Consider the following 15,590-nt stretch of genomic DNA (forward strand, 5'->3'; position numbering starts at 1 on the left):
CTGACCAGTAAACTTCTGTTGTTTATAAACTACACAATCTGGTATTTTGTTATAGCAGTTCGAAGGAACTAAGACACATTCCTAGGTTAAAATACATAAATTAGTTGGGACATATCTGTCATTTCTGATTATCCAAATATCTGTTTCCCTATCAGACTGATGAACTAGTATTTTTATTTCCCAATACCTATGGGCAGAACACTTTTTTTTTTTTTTTAAGTCAGTCAGCCGGCCTAGCTATCCATCAACCTATCCATCCATCCATGCCTTTCTTCATCCTTCTCTCCCCTCCTGAGGAGTTGAGTCCCAACAAGTAGGCAGTGGCAGGACTTCACGACCCAACTAAGGAGGGGAAGATGTGGGGGAGGTGGTGGCAGCAATGGCCTGGTTTAGACTACTGGAATACAAGCAGGGTGAAGATGGGCCTGGTTCATCTCATTGTGCCAGAGAGTGCTCCAAGAGTGAGGAAGACGGTTTGAAGGGGCCCCCTCGGGGTTCGTGGGTGGCTCAATCGGTTAAGCATCTGCCTTCTTCTCAGGGTCCTGGGATTGAGCCCTACATCAAGCCCCACATCAGGCTCCTTGCTCCGTGGGGAGCCTGCTTCTCCCTCTGCCTGCCTCTCCCCTTGCTTGGGCCGTCTATCACTCTCTCTGTCAAATAGGTAAGTAAAATCTTTGAAAAAAAAAAAAAAGGAAATTAAGGAGCTCCCTCTGGGCAAGTCTGGGACATTTTAAATATCAAAATGAATAACGGTAATAACAGATTGCAATCCACTAAAAATATCCATAAATGGGTGGCGCCTGGGTGGCTCAGTGGGTTAAAGCCTCTGCTTTCGGCTCAGGTCATGATCCCAGGGTCCTGGGATCGAGCCCCACATCGGGCTCTCTGCTCAGCAGGGAGCCTGCTTCCTCCTCTCTCTGACTGTTTCTCTGCCTACTTGTAATCTCTGTCTGTCAAATAAATAAATAAAATCTTAAAAAAAATATCCATAAATGATAAAATAATTTTTAATATCCATGCACCCATGCTAACATAAATAAAAGTGAATAAATAAAAAAGAAAAGAAGGGAGCCTTTCCTTGGAGTGGAATGTCAACTGATGAATGCAGAAGGAACCAAGGAATTTGGCAACTATCAGAGTAATAATTAATTCAGCCAAGAAGCATAGATAGATGCTAGAACTAGTTGGTGGAAGATTGATAAGAAACAAAATATTACATAGTCCAAAACCACCATCCACCACATATTGATCATAAAGAGAGAATGAGTAATTTTACAGTAGAGAAATCTGGTAGACATGGCTTTAAGTAAGTGATCACAGTTAACAATCTCCAGTAATGTAACAAATAGGAATTATGCACTCCCATATCAGATGCAATGAGAAGAACATGTAGCTTCTGTGATATTCCTAATAAAAATACACCACCTAAATCTAATTTCAGGGACATATAGCAGACAAACTCAAACTGAGAGATATCTGTCAAAAATAACTTCTCTGTAGTCTTCAAAAATATCTAGATATTGAAAAGTCAAGGACAGACGGAGGAACTATTTCAGACTAAAGGAAACTAAACAGACAGGATAATATGCGATTCTGAACAGGATCCTTCTCCTACAAAGTACATAATTTGAACAAAATATAAATAGGGATCTATGGCTCTGATGGCTAATTTCTTGATTTTGATGACTAATGTAGGAGATACCCCTGCTTTTAGCAACTACATGCGAAGGTATTTAGAAGTGATGACACATCACGTTGCTAATTTACTCTCAAATGATAAGACAAAAAGCTCTTTTGCAGCTTTTCTGCAAGTTCAAAATTATTTCAGAAGAAACAGAAAATAAATGAGGTGAATAATTAGGATGGTTAGAATACATAGATAGGATATAAAGATAGGCAAGAGACAGAGATCTAGGTCAAGGTGGAGACAGGGATCTCGGTGGCTCTGTCAACCCACCAGCCAAAACAGAAGTAATCCTTTACTCTCTGCACCTTTTTACCATTTCCCTTGTAAATGACGGCACAGCCAAGCCGTATGCACAACCACCCAGGGATGTTTCATACGCAACAAAAACAGTTCAGTCTTGAGCAACCTCTTTCTAAGGCGGAGCGGGGAGGGAGGCAGAAACTAACTGAAAAATATAATCAGATGATTCAATAACATGTAACCAGGCTGGTCTTGTTTGTTTTCTTGTATGGCACTCTTCCTGAAAAGATTTTAAGCATTTTTTTCCTACTTTCCGTGGAAATTGTGACAACTTCATGAAAGGGGATAATGTCTTTCCAAAAACTTTCTGAAGGAATACTTTTACTTATTTAGCAGGTAAAGAAAATCACGAGAAAAAGAGGTAAAGTTTCCAGCATCAAAAAATGCCTAAGCGATAGAGCCTGTATTCAAATGAAACTCTGTATGGATTTAATACCCATGTTCTTCTTAACGTAATTATAAAAGGAAACCGTTTACTCTGAATTTTCTCCCTGAACAATATCCACCTTCAGAATGGTATAGCATCACAGGCAACCTGGATCCGTTTATCATTTTAAATTTATTTCGCCTTTTTGTGTGTATTGAATTAGAGTAGATGGAGCACAGAGTCTATTTCTGGTTTCACTTTGCTTAACCGGAAGTATATTGACCGTGTACTTTTATGACATTGTGCAAAACAAACCAAATGCCACATGGAACATGGTGCCTGTTGAAGCAGTTTTGTTGTTGGTTTTTAACTATGTGGTTGGTGTAATTATTTTTGGCTCTTATGTTTCATTTCCATTTTCTCTTAAGGACTTGGAATCAGTTTTACATCTCTCTAATGAAAGCACATCACTTTACCTCTAAAGTTTCTAAGAGATCATTTTTTAAACCTCCTGGTAGCAAAGCCACGGAAGCAACCTTTGAGCTAATTTTTTTTTTTTTTTAAAGATTTTATTTATCTATTTGACAGACAGAGATCACAAGTAGGCAGACAGGCAGGCAGAGAGAGACGAGGAAGCATGCTTCCTGCTGGGCAGAGAGCCCGGTGCAGGACTCGATCCCAGGACCCTGAGATCATGACCTGGGCCGAAGGCAGAGGCTTAACCCACTGAGCCACCCAGGCGCCCCTTCCTTTGAGCTAATCTTGACTGCTGTCCTCTGTTCCTGCCCATGAGCCCGTTTTATAAGGGAGATGGGGAACATGGCGTCCTTGTGGCCCATTCCTTCTCTCCTCCCAGCCTCAAAGCTTAGTAAAGATCCGCAGAAACACACCCTACAGCATCTGCCTTTTGAAAAATAAAATTTCTGTTCTATAGAAGACAAGATTCTTAAGTTCTCATACTCCAAGTTACTCTACTTCCACATAGAGATCATAAATTCTTTTTATTTTGACACAGGAAATACGTATTTTAGTAACCCCCACCGTGGCTTAACCGACCACTTAGAGCATGCTACACCTATCTGTAGTTGGTCTGACCTAGTTTCACTTTACAAATGAGATAAGACCATACAACCACCCTGTCTCTTATGAGGATTAAATGAGATCCTTGATGGTACTTTCTTAAAAACCATCAAAACTACCATCTCAAAAGAGGATCTCATTTCTAGATCAGACTTGGCCTGTGCATGTGGGTGTCCACGCAAGAGATTATGTACCAGACATTCTGCTATTGTTGCTGATGTAGGCACAGAAGGTCAACAATGTGGATTAACTTGGATTAACGTATTATTTTCTGATTACATTTGTGGTTCAAGTTTCTGTGTACTTAAAACTATTAAGATTAAGCTATTAATCTTAAAACTATTAAGATTAAGCAAAACAAAACAAAAATAAACAAAAAAGGAAAACAAAACAAACAAAAAACAAACTCACCAAAAAAACCTCACAACTTAAAATGAGTAAAAAAAGTAATAAATTTACAAGTTAAAAAAACTTAGAACTGTTTAAACTAAGAAAAATTTATTATTATATATGCAATAACATGTGTATATGTGACCTAGACATATTTTCTTACCTCTGAGGTGATACAAAAAACAGGTGACACAAACACATATATCTCACATGTACATATGTGTAAAGCATTCAGACAAATAAATAGTGTATAAGGAGACAGAAAATCATGAGAAATACCCAGAACATAAAAGTATAGGTGAATACAGGGAGAAAAATTAGAGGAACTGAAAGATTTCTAGTTTTTCCCTTATTTTGAAGACTTTTTTTTCTGATAGTATTAAAAAATTTCTTCCCAAACTACTATATTCCTAAAAAGAAATAGAGAAGCAAAATAGAGAACATAGATAAGATAAGAAAAGAAAATAGAAGTTTAAAAAATGAGAAAGGGTGCCTAGTGGCTCAGTCGGTTAAGCATCTGACTCTTGATTTCAGCTCAGTTCACGATCTCGGGGTTGTGAGATACAGCCCCGTGCTGGGCTCTGTGCTCAGCAGGGAGTCTGCTTGAGATTCTCTCCCTCTCCCTCTGCTCCTCCCTCCACTTCTACTTTCTCTCTCTAATAAATAAATAAATCTTTTTTTTTTTAAGTAAGAGAATGGAAAAAAGTAAATTTAGCATAACATGAACAGTAAATGATGTGGTTTTCATTATAGGAGTAATTTACCTAACGTAATGATAGATGTTTTCACATTTAAAAATCTCATTAATTTTATGTTTAAAATATAAGGCTAGAGAAAATGGTTTGGATTTGGCAGACAGAATACCTCAATGAATGAAAAAAATGGGGTTTTGCAAATCATCAGAATTCTACAACTCTATTTAAAAATAGTTTTTGAGGTTACTCTTTTCTATTTATCCTCATACCAATTTCTCCCTCTCTGAATTTAGAAATTAAATGGTCACAAACCCCAAAGCATGAATGGTACCAAATCCAAACAAAAGCTGTTAGCATTAATAAGAGCTCAGCCAGGAGGATAAATACAAAATAAAAACTCCGTAGCTTTCAAATAACTAATTATAAAATATAATGAAATTATCCAATTCATAATAGCCGTAAAATATAAAATATGTGGAAATAAATTTTTTTGAAAACCAGGTCCTAGGTGAATAAACTTATAAAACTTTACAAAGGAGCATTTAATGAAAATATTTGAATGGGGAATCATCCTTGGGTAGGATTATATATATATGTCAATTCTTGCCACATAAATTTAGAGAAATACCAGTAAGGCAATTCCAATGAAATCCTCATTTTTTTCCTCCTTAAGTTGGGAATATATTTTAAAGCTATACCAGTAAAATTTAAAACATAAGAACAATCAGGCAATTAAAAAAAAGGAATTAGGGAGAATATTTGTGCTAAATTAATTGAAACAATAATGAACTGCAAAGATCTTTGACACATTAAAACTCAGAATTGGATCCTAAGATATAAAAGAACTTTTAGTACATTGAGCTCACATCAATGACATTTTACTGAATACCTATGTGCCAGGTGATTTGTTAACAGAAAAGTAAACTGGTGTAATCTTTTCAGAAAGCAATCTGACAATATGTATTAAGAACTGTAAAAGAGCTTATATCCTCTTAGTAAATGCACTTCTAGAATATATTCTAAGGGGGCGGTCAGACATTAGTTTAAGTATTTATACATAGAGATGTTCATTATAGGGTTATTTATCATAGCAAAAACCTGGAAAAAATTTATGGACTATCTATACAGTGGAATAATATATACCCATTAACGTTATGTTTGAAAACATATTCTATTGTGTGAACACATGAATATTATAAAACAAATAATCAACTACACCTGCATATAATGTGGGTGAATTTCACAATCATTTAATGAAATGAGCAAGACACAAAATGTATACAATGTAGGACTGCATTTACATGCATTTCATACACATAAAACAATCTATGCTTCAAGAAGTCAGGATACCTTTGGAGAGTTGGGTAAAATGACAGAAAGTGGTGGTGGGTTGGGGGGATATTCTAGGATTCTGTAATTTCTATTTCTTGATCTAGATGGTAATGACATATGAAAAATCATTGAAATTAAATTTGTTTCTGTATGCTATTCTGTATACATTCTATATGTTCTGTATGCCATTCATCAATAAAAAGGGTTTAAAAATTCATGACATGAAAAAATGTCCACAATATTAGAGCAGGAAGAAAATCATGCCACAAAACTGTGCATGAAATATAGTCTCAGTTTTGTGAATTAAAGAATAGCACAGAAAAATCGCTAGAAGGAAATCGGCAGTTGGGGGTATAAGCCAGGGATTGTGGAGGATTAGAGGAGCTGGTGGAAAACAGAAAAAGACCCCAGTGGTATCATTTATTAGGAAAGCTTGGTTTGGAGAAGACATGGTGGTGGCCAGAGGGTGTGTGGAGTAAAGGGGGAGCCTGTTTAAATTCTGATGGAAAGGAGTCAACAGAGAAAAAAATGTACAGGACATAAACCAAAAAAGAGCTAATGACACCTCTTAGCAGGCTGGTGAGTATGCACGAAAGAAGCAAACTCATAAAAAGGGGTAAAAAGGGCTGCTGTATGCACACAGAACAGGTCCTTTTTCCTAGAGTTTTGCAAATTTAACATGTCAAGAAGCTTGTCAATTTTCCACTCCAGGTATAACCACTTGCATTCTTCATGAAGCCTTCAGATGATCCCATTATCTGGACCAGGAGATTGCTCTAAGAGCTTTTAGCCAGATGATAATCTCTCTCTCTCCTCAAATACTTCAGGCCAAAATAAAGACGGGGTCAAGCATAGTGACAGCAGGTCGGGCAGCAAGTACATTTCTACCACATGTTTGCTGTGTGATTTGGGGCAAGTTATTTAACCTCACTGTGTGTGAGTGGCCTCATCTAAGAAATGATAAAGACAATAACAGGTTGATAAGAGGCCTAAATGAGATCATCCACATAAAATGCCCAACATCAGAGGAAACCCTCAATAATTATAAATTGCTATCATCATTTTTTCTTAATCTGGGGGCAGAGTTCTTAAGATGTCTTCAGATCTAGAAACAGCAAAACAAAAACTAAGAACGTAATGGGTGATGAAGACCAACTAATTCAAGGTAAATAATTTTAGGAGAGAATATGCTTTCTTTCGGCTTTTTATTTTAAAACATATTAAGTCAATAGAAAATCTGATCCTTTGCCCCCAGGCTGGCATTCTGCCCAACTCTCAAGGCCCTAGGGCCTCAGTAATGTTTCCCTTTTACCCTTCACCTTTATTAACCAACTGTTAAATTTTGCCTTTTTTTCTCTCTCTCTCGCCTACAAATCCATACACACAACGAGTGTTGGAGAAGCAAAGACTCTAATCAGTTGGCTCATTATGGAAAAGGGTACATTCCATCTACTTGTCTGGTGTACATACAGTCAGCCTTTTTCAGAGAATCTGATTTAACACATAAGACCTAATGTAATACTAAGGCTGCATTAATTGGGAGAACCAATGCGGGATAACACACTGATAGCAGATAAGAAGGTATTTGGGGCAATACCCCCTGGGGAAAGACAAAGGGCTTAGAGTTCTAGTCGAGGTCTGTGAATAAGGAGAAACCAAAGGCTTTCAGAAACAGGCAAGGAAGCCTGACAGAACCGGGTCAGGGGGGAGAGTGAGACCTGCCGCTGAATGAAGTCACCGGGCTTTGGGAAATACCCCTGTGTGTGCACATGGGCATTTCACCCTCAGCTCTATGGAAAAGAACACTGATGCAGTGGGTCTCTACTCCATTTTTAGGCATCCAAGTTATCATATACATCTGGTAGTGAAGCAGAAAATCCAAAGGACACTAAACATTTTGTCTCCAATAATTACACATCTGGAAACTTATTCCACATATATTAGGCTCAACTGCATAAAATTTTTTCTAGAGTAAAAAAGTCAGTATGGGCAATTTCACATATTCACATATATTTGTTCAAGTAAAAAATGACATACGTATAAGGATATTCCCTGCAGTACTGTTTACAAAAGTGGAAGTCTGGAAATACCCTAGTATATAAATATTATGTATATGTGTGTATGTGCGCATGAACACGTGTGTGTGTGTGTGTATTATGTAACTGTCTCTAAATGTATGTATAGAATATATGCATTTAAATACATAATGGAATATTATGCAACTGTCAAAGAATTTAGCGGCTCTTTGCATATCTCCTTCAAAATTTAAGACACACTGTTAAGCGAAATATGTAAAATATTCAATATAGTAAACTATCTTTTGGATAATAACAGGGAGGAGAGGGACGCTTGGGTGGCTCAGTTGGTTAAGTATCTGCCTTCAGCTCGGGTCATGATTCCTGGGTCCTGGGATCAAGTCCTGCACTGGCATCCTTGCTGAGTGGGTAGTCTGCTTCTCCCTCTGTCTGCTGCTCCCCCTGCTTATACGCTTTCTCTGACAAATTTTTAAAAAAGCGGGGAGGAGCATAAAAAATATATTTGCATTTGCTTATATACATATGAAGAAACTCTGGAGGAATACACAAGAAATTAATAATTGTTTACTTTTGAGGAACTGTGAACTGTGAAGCAGAAGAAAGCTTTGGGAGATGACTTTTCATTGCTTCCTTTGTTATGTATTTTTAACCATTTATATGTATTATCTAGTCAGAAAAATTTAAGTAAGAATCTCGGAGAAAAAAGTTAAGGTATTCGATGTTCAGATGGGGAACCAGCAATTGGAAAATGATTCTTGATGTGTTTTCTATCTACAACAATGCAACATTAAGTTGTAATCATCTCAATAAAGTCAGTTTCTAGAGTCTGTGTGATAAACATTACTATAGAGTTAACATGCAAAAACACTGATGGCTTCCCATCAGAGAACACAAAAATACCTAAATGGCTTTCTTAAAAAAAGAAGCTTTTTATTTTGATATAATTATAGATTTATTAGTTGTATTTTTACAGTTACACAAATAGTATTGAAAATTCCCATGTCATCTTCACCTTGTTTTCCCCCATGGTTACCATCCCTAAACCCTGGCAACTAACCACTAATCTGTTCTCCATCTCTATAACTTTGTCATTGGAGACTATTACATAAATGGAATCATATGGTCTGTAATCTTTTCAGATTGGCTTTTAATTATTTTTGCAACCTCAATCCCCATATTTCATTTTCTCATATGCTTTTTTTTTTAAGTCAGGGTTATTGAGGGATAATTTACATGTTGTAATATTCATCCTTTTCAGTGTGTAGTTCTATGAATTTTTTATAGTTTTATTGTGGTATAATTAATGTATAACATACTGCACATTTTCAAGTGTCAAATTTGATCAGTTTTGACATATGTATACATTTGTGAAAGCATCATCACAATCAACATAATGAATACATCCAACACTCCCCCAAATTTCCTCATGCTCCTTTGCAATCCATTCCTTCTACACCACACTCCCATCCCCAAGCAACTACTCTGCTTTCCATCACCAGGTTTTCTAGACTTTTATATAAAGGGAGTCCTACAGCATATTATTTCATTTCTCTTCAGTAAAAACCTAGGAATGGAATGGCTGCACCATTACACATTCCTACCAGTAATACTATTTGCAAGTTCCAATTTCTCCACATCCTCCCAACATTTGGTATGGTCAATAATTGCGATTTTAGTCATTCCACTGGGTATAGTGGTATCTCATTGTGGTTTTTTAATTTACATTTCCCCAATAACTAATGATGCTGGGCATCTTTTCATGTGCTTATTTGCCATCCATATATCTTCTTTGATCAAGTATCTGTTCACATATCTGCCCACTCCACTTTTTTTTTTTTTTTTTAAATGAGGCTCTTTGTTTCTTATTATGCAGTTTTCAAAGTTCTTTATGTTCTGGATACAAGTCTTTTATCAGAAAAACGTTTTGTAAATATTTTCTCCCAATCTGAGTTTTTCATCTTCTTAAAAATACCTCTCTAAAGCAGAATGTTTATTTTGATGAGATCCAATTCATCAACTCTTTTCTTTTACGGATCACGCTTTTTGTATTGGCTCTTAAAAAAATCTTTGTCCAAGGTCACAAAGATTTTCCCCAATGTTGTTATCAGTTTTATAGATTTAGATTTTATATTTAGGTCCTCTACCCAATTTGAATGAATGTTTCTATATTGTGTGAGCTCTGTACAGCATTCTAGGGAACATCTACTCTTAGAGGCCAAGGGAAATAGAAGAGCAGTCAGTGAGGAGAACAAGGAATATACTGACACACAGAAGCCAGAGAGGGAGAGGTCTGTAATTAGGAGAGGGGAGGCCACAGAAGTCCATGTGGAACTCTGCATGGAAACCAATGGAAGCAAACAGAGTAATGGTTACTGGATTTGACCATGAGATCACTGGTGCCTTCTGAGACATGAGTCTCATTATGAAATATACAGTAATCAGACTGAAATGGATCTAAAGAAAGCATGGATGAAGGATGAAAGGAAGTACTCAAATCACTCTTAAAAATTTCATCAGTGAAAATGAAAACCAACCAACCAACCACATAGGACACTGAACTCAGGGCCACTTGACTATGGAGAAGAACCAGGAAGGGAGAGATGAAAAGAACAAGAGGAAGATAGGAGATAACTGGTGAAGCAAAGTTTGAGATGAGGTAGGATGAGAAGGTGTCAAGAACACAGTTTACCTTTTGTGAGGATGAGACAGAAAGTGAGAAGGGAATGGATAAAGAGAAAACATTTCCAGATGGTAGGTGGGGAAGGGTTACCCCGGCAAAGGAGGGGAGGGGTCTATGTACCAAGACTAAGGAAAGAGGGGCTGGGCTGGGACTTAGGGAGGGTGAAAGGGTTTGGAATTGGTGTTTGGAATTGGTGTTATGGGGGGGAAGTGGTGGGTTGGGGAGCAAACAGATCAATAACGGGATTCTCAAAGAGCTCTGAGAACACTCAGAGAGAGAATCGATGTTAGCCAGATTTAATGTTTGCTACATTCTCTTTCCTTGCTGCCAAGAATTCTTCCCCACCTTCACCCCTCCAGAAAAGATACAGATGGCTCAACTGGTCCCATAACTACACTACTGGATTGTACTGGCCCACAACTCACTCTCTCTCCCCTTTTCTTTCTGAAGACTCACAACTTGTTTGGTGTGTAGAAGAGGTAACGCAGTTCCACCGGATGCAAGAAGAAACAGAACCCAAGAGAATGACTTCCCCCAAAGCTAGGCTAGCTGGGACTTGAATCCAAATCTTTTGATTCTAATTCCAGTGACTAGAATTCCCAGTAATTTCTTCATTGCATCACACTGCTATCTTCACTGTTCTTCGTTGCCATGCTTACTTGAAAACCTAGCCTCAGATAGTTTCTTAACTGCTAGTCTACCTTTCCAGTCCACCCTACACTCTCCTTTGTTCACCTTCCTGAAGTCAACTTTGCCCGGACTCTGCAGATACTGGAGTCTGAAGAAGAGCGTAGTACACGTGAAGGCTCAGTTTGCAAACCAAAAAACCAACTATCAGATTGCAGCCGTGGTTTGCAATTTAGAAATAAAGTCGGGCTTGATTCTCAGAGTCTTCTTAGGGCTTCTGATGAGGGAAGACACAAGGAATCGGGAGAGAACGGGCCACCAGAGAGTGGGGAAGTGATGGTTGGGATTCTTCTCAAAAATACCCATTGTAGAGTCCTCCTCCTATGAAAACTCCCAGGATAAGGGCTTCCAGACTGGAAAGAGCTAGAGCTTTGGGGCTGTAACTCTCTGCCCCCTCCCTCCCTTCCTCCAGTTTTCCAGATTCCCTAACTGAAATAAAATCCAAGAGTCTTTCCTACAAAATCTTCAGTATAGGATAAACTCTTAGAGCAAACCTGAATCTTTTATTTTGCCTAGGGTGAGTATCTGGTTTTTCAACATGTTAGGCAATCAGTATAAAAACAATGAACGCCTAGTATGCATCTTGGTTATTTGTGAGCACATTTTTTTTTTTTTAAATTCAGCTTCCTCTGACCTTGTAACAGTTACTTTCCCACTGTAGACTATGATGCAAATTAAGGCATTTCTATTCTTATTTCAAAGTCTGCTGCATAAAATAAATGTATGCTTTTCAAAGCCCATTGACAGCCTAATGTTCCACATTTAACTACAACAAATCAACACTTCACCAGATTACTTATTATTTGACTAATTCATTTAAAAATTTACCAAGAAAAATGCGATTTTCATCTCTCATAGTTTCTGGTCATCAAAAACAGATAATTCTCCTAACATTCAACCTGGAGCCAAAGTGAATCTACAAAGCTGCCTCAAAAAAACCCTTTTCTCTACAAAAGAAATCACTAACTTTTAGAATGCATTAAAGTCAACATAAATATGTGTGCAGTTCCTTCTTTTAAACATTGTTTTGAAAGCAGTTCTCTCACAAGCTAACTCATCTTAAAACTCCTACTTTTTAGTTTGCATTTGTCCCAAAAGCAAACAATTTTTCTGCAGGAGTCTAATCTTCTATTTCCTAATGATACGGTGAAATAGTAAAATCTTATAGACCAGAATTACAGTGGTATTTCTGCTTTTTAAGCATTAAAGAAAAATGAATAAATTTAAGGTGACCACCCCCTTAAAAAAAAAAAAAAGGCTTCTTCTGTTATATTTAATCCACTTTCACACAGTTTTTCTTAATTACACTACAGCTGTCTGGTAAGGCACAACTGACCACTTCCATCATGAAAACAAACTGTACCACACCACCCAAAGTTCTCGATGAAAAAGCAAATGTTTTTGTGAGCCCAGAGAAAACGGGCGCAGCTGCTCCATTTCACGAGGCAGGCTCCTCTACTCCATTCAGCTGTGAAGAATGGCAATGACTGTAAATTGTTCTTCCTGATCGGTTCCACAATAAAAACAAACCACACTACTTTCAATTTTTCAAAGCCAATTTTTTTAAGCCTCCAGTACACTGGAAACAAGAGTTGTGTTCTTCTGATTCATGGCCTTTGATTTCTGCATAAACGTCCCTGTATGCGTGTAAAAACAGGTCCCTGCAGGATACTCGCAGAGACTGTATTTATTAACTTACCAGATGTACCAGAAGATAGAAACGCCATCAGCCTACCTTTTAAACCGAGATACTATTTAACAGCTTAAACTGTCTGTGACTAAAGGAGGGCTGTAAAGAGCACACCGTGTGTGCAGAGGCACTAGGTAGTTCGTGAGAGACTGGCATGTTCCCAGAGAGGGCAATGGATGCGTTTGAACTTGCGTTTGAATGCTCTCCATTAAAATCCATGCTGTGGAATTAAGGTCAAGTCATACATCTGCATTTGCAAGCGAAACACTTTGGACTCGGATAGAAGCTAAAATTATTGACAGAATTTTGGTAAGAAACTTCCAAATGTTCCCGATTGACTCACGACGCTCAAACAGTGTCTAGGACTTATACTTGAGGTCTCCCAGAGTGTACTCCCAATCAAACAAACACAATTTAAAGACATTTGAACATGCCTCCTCTAGATTTATATCAATATAATTTAGTTACTTACAGACATGGACCAATGTACTGATCTCTAGGGAACATTAGAAAACACACACAAGGGGCACCTGGGTGGTTCAGAGGGTTAAGCCTCTGCCTTCGGCTCAGGTCATGATCTCAGGGTCTTGGGATCGAGCCTCGCATCGGGCTCTCTGCTCAGCAGGGAGCCTGCTTCCTCCTCTCTCTCTGCCTGCCTCTCTGCCTACCTGTGATCTCTGTCAAATAAATAAATAAAATCTTAAACACACACACACACACACACACACAAATAGACAGCTGTTTCTTAAGGGGGAGACAGAAATAATTCATAAATAGAAGCTTTAAGACTTTCTTTGCACACCTCCAGGGGTCCCTCTTGTACTGATCCTGTGACACTGCCCACCATCTCCCCCACCTCCATGGAGACCCTGAGTGGGCCCCAGCTAAAACGAGGCCAGTCTAAGTTGTTAGTGGCTTCGGATGAATTCTTGGGTTGCTGTCAATTTCTACCCCCAAACCCAAGATTTTTTGCAGAAACATAAGGATATAATCTACTTTCGAACAGCTTTTCATTCTGACTCATGACCAGAGTGTTGCAATGGAATGTAAATGTGATCGAACATCAAGGAGATAAAAACAAGAAAATGTTCAGATTTGAGAACCTCTACTTGGGTGGCAAAACCATTGGCGTGAAGTTACCAATGACGTCTCCCTAACACAAGACAGCCATCGGTATCACCTACATCGACAAACGAGTTGCTATTGAAAATAACATTCCATGCTGCTGCAGCGACTGTCATCCCCTAAGCACACTAGTCACCCAACTTTTCCGAGTGTCTCCTGTTGAATGTTACCTTTCCAAACTATCAGATTGACAAATTCGTTCCTTCCAGAAACCCCAGCAATACGTGACGTAAGGCAAAGGAAGCTCTTATGAAAGTGCTGACTCCATTTTCATTAGGCTCTATCAATAATGGCATGTATTAGATATTGATGGAGTTGACACAATTTTGGCACATTTTGCATAAAAGCAGGAGAGGCAATTATCCTTGTCTTCAAAGAGCTAAAAAACAAAAAACAAAAATTACACACCTCACACACACGTATGCCTCTAGCTATTTCTCTTGTTCTCCGTCTCCTTCATTGCTTCCTCTTATTCTACCCACTGTTATTCCCCAAGGCTTTTCTCTTCTTACTGCACCTATAAGGGATCTCATCCAACACTATAACTCAAGATATACCAATATGCGTTTGACAACCAAAGTTGTTTCTAAAGAACAAGCATTTTCCTTGAGCTACAGACCAAACTTCCCATATTTCCAACTGCCTACTCAATTTCACCAACTGGATGCCCCAAGGGCAGTTCACCTGGACACGTCCAAAAAGGAATACGCTGTTTTCCCCCAGTGAACTTGTTCCTCTTTCTGTATTTACTCCCTCAATTCAGGGGAGTCATCAGGGATTTCTCCCTCTCCCTCGAGTCTCATATCCATTCAAAGTTGGGTCAATTCTACCTCCTCCATACCTCGCAAACTTGTCTGCTTCTCCCCATGGTCACCATTCTAATTTGACACCATCCTAACTGAACCTCTCCTCAACTTTCTGCCTTCCCTGACTTCCTCCTCTATCGCTCAGCCAGATAATCTTTCTAAATATTCAGACCACCTTCCTTGTTTAAATAAGGAGAAACACAGGACATCTTGGCATGGGGTCGGGGGGGCGCTGCGGAGAAAATTCAAAGAATGGAGTTTCAAGGGTAGGAGAGACTTGAAAATGTTTATGAGCTGAAAGGAAAGAGCCTAAAATAAGGAAGAAATAAAAGAGCAAATGATCAACAGAGGAAGGTCCCAGAGCATGCAGCAAGCTCAAGAGCACTGGAGGAGGAGTCGGAGCTGAGAACAGTGAACACACACTTTCCTCTGAGGCAGAAAGAAAGACTATAAGGATGGCCGAAGGTGAAGAGAAGTTTGGATGTGGAGGGGAGGCACGCTGAGGGAGCATATGCCAGATACTATCTATTTCCTCAGAAAAAGGGCAAGGGCAATGAGTCATTACTTTAAAATGAGGGGGTCATGAGAGCTGAGGCTCCTGAGAAAAGTTGTTCCAGTTTCGAATACTTACTACAGATAATAAAAAATGCAGCTCATAAAAAACAGGTTGGAGAAAATTTTTAAAAAGAGAAGAAAGCCATTCTGAGTGCTGAGC

At 38.5% G+C, this 15,590-nt stretch overlaps 1 protein-coding gene across 4 annotated transcripts in view; it reads right to left on the minus strand.

Annotated features, from left to right (window-relative positions):
- UMAD1 (UBAP1-MVB12-associated (UMA) domain containing 1) overlaps positions 1-15,590 on the minus strand; it is a 225,736-nt gene that overhangs the window by 94,152 nt on the left and 115,994 nt on the right. The gene's annotated exons all lie outside the window — the stretch shown is intronic.

This window comes from Lontra canadensis, unplaced genomic scaffold, assembly GCF_010015895.1.
Source record: "Lontra canadensis isolate GAN:19392208 unplaced genomic scaffold, GSC_riverotter_1.0 scaffold2, whole genome shotgun sequence".
Lineage (NCBI taxonomy): Eukaryota > Metazoa > Chordata > Mammalia > Carnivora > Mustelidae > Lontra > Lontra canadensis.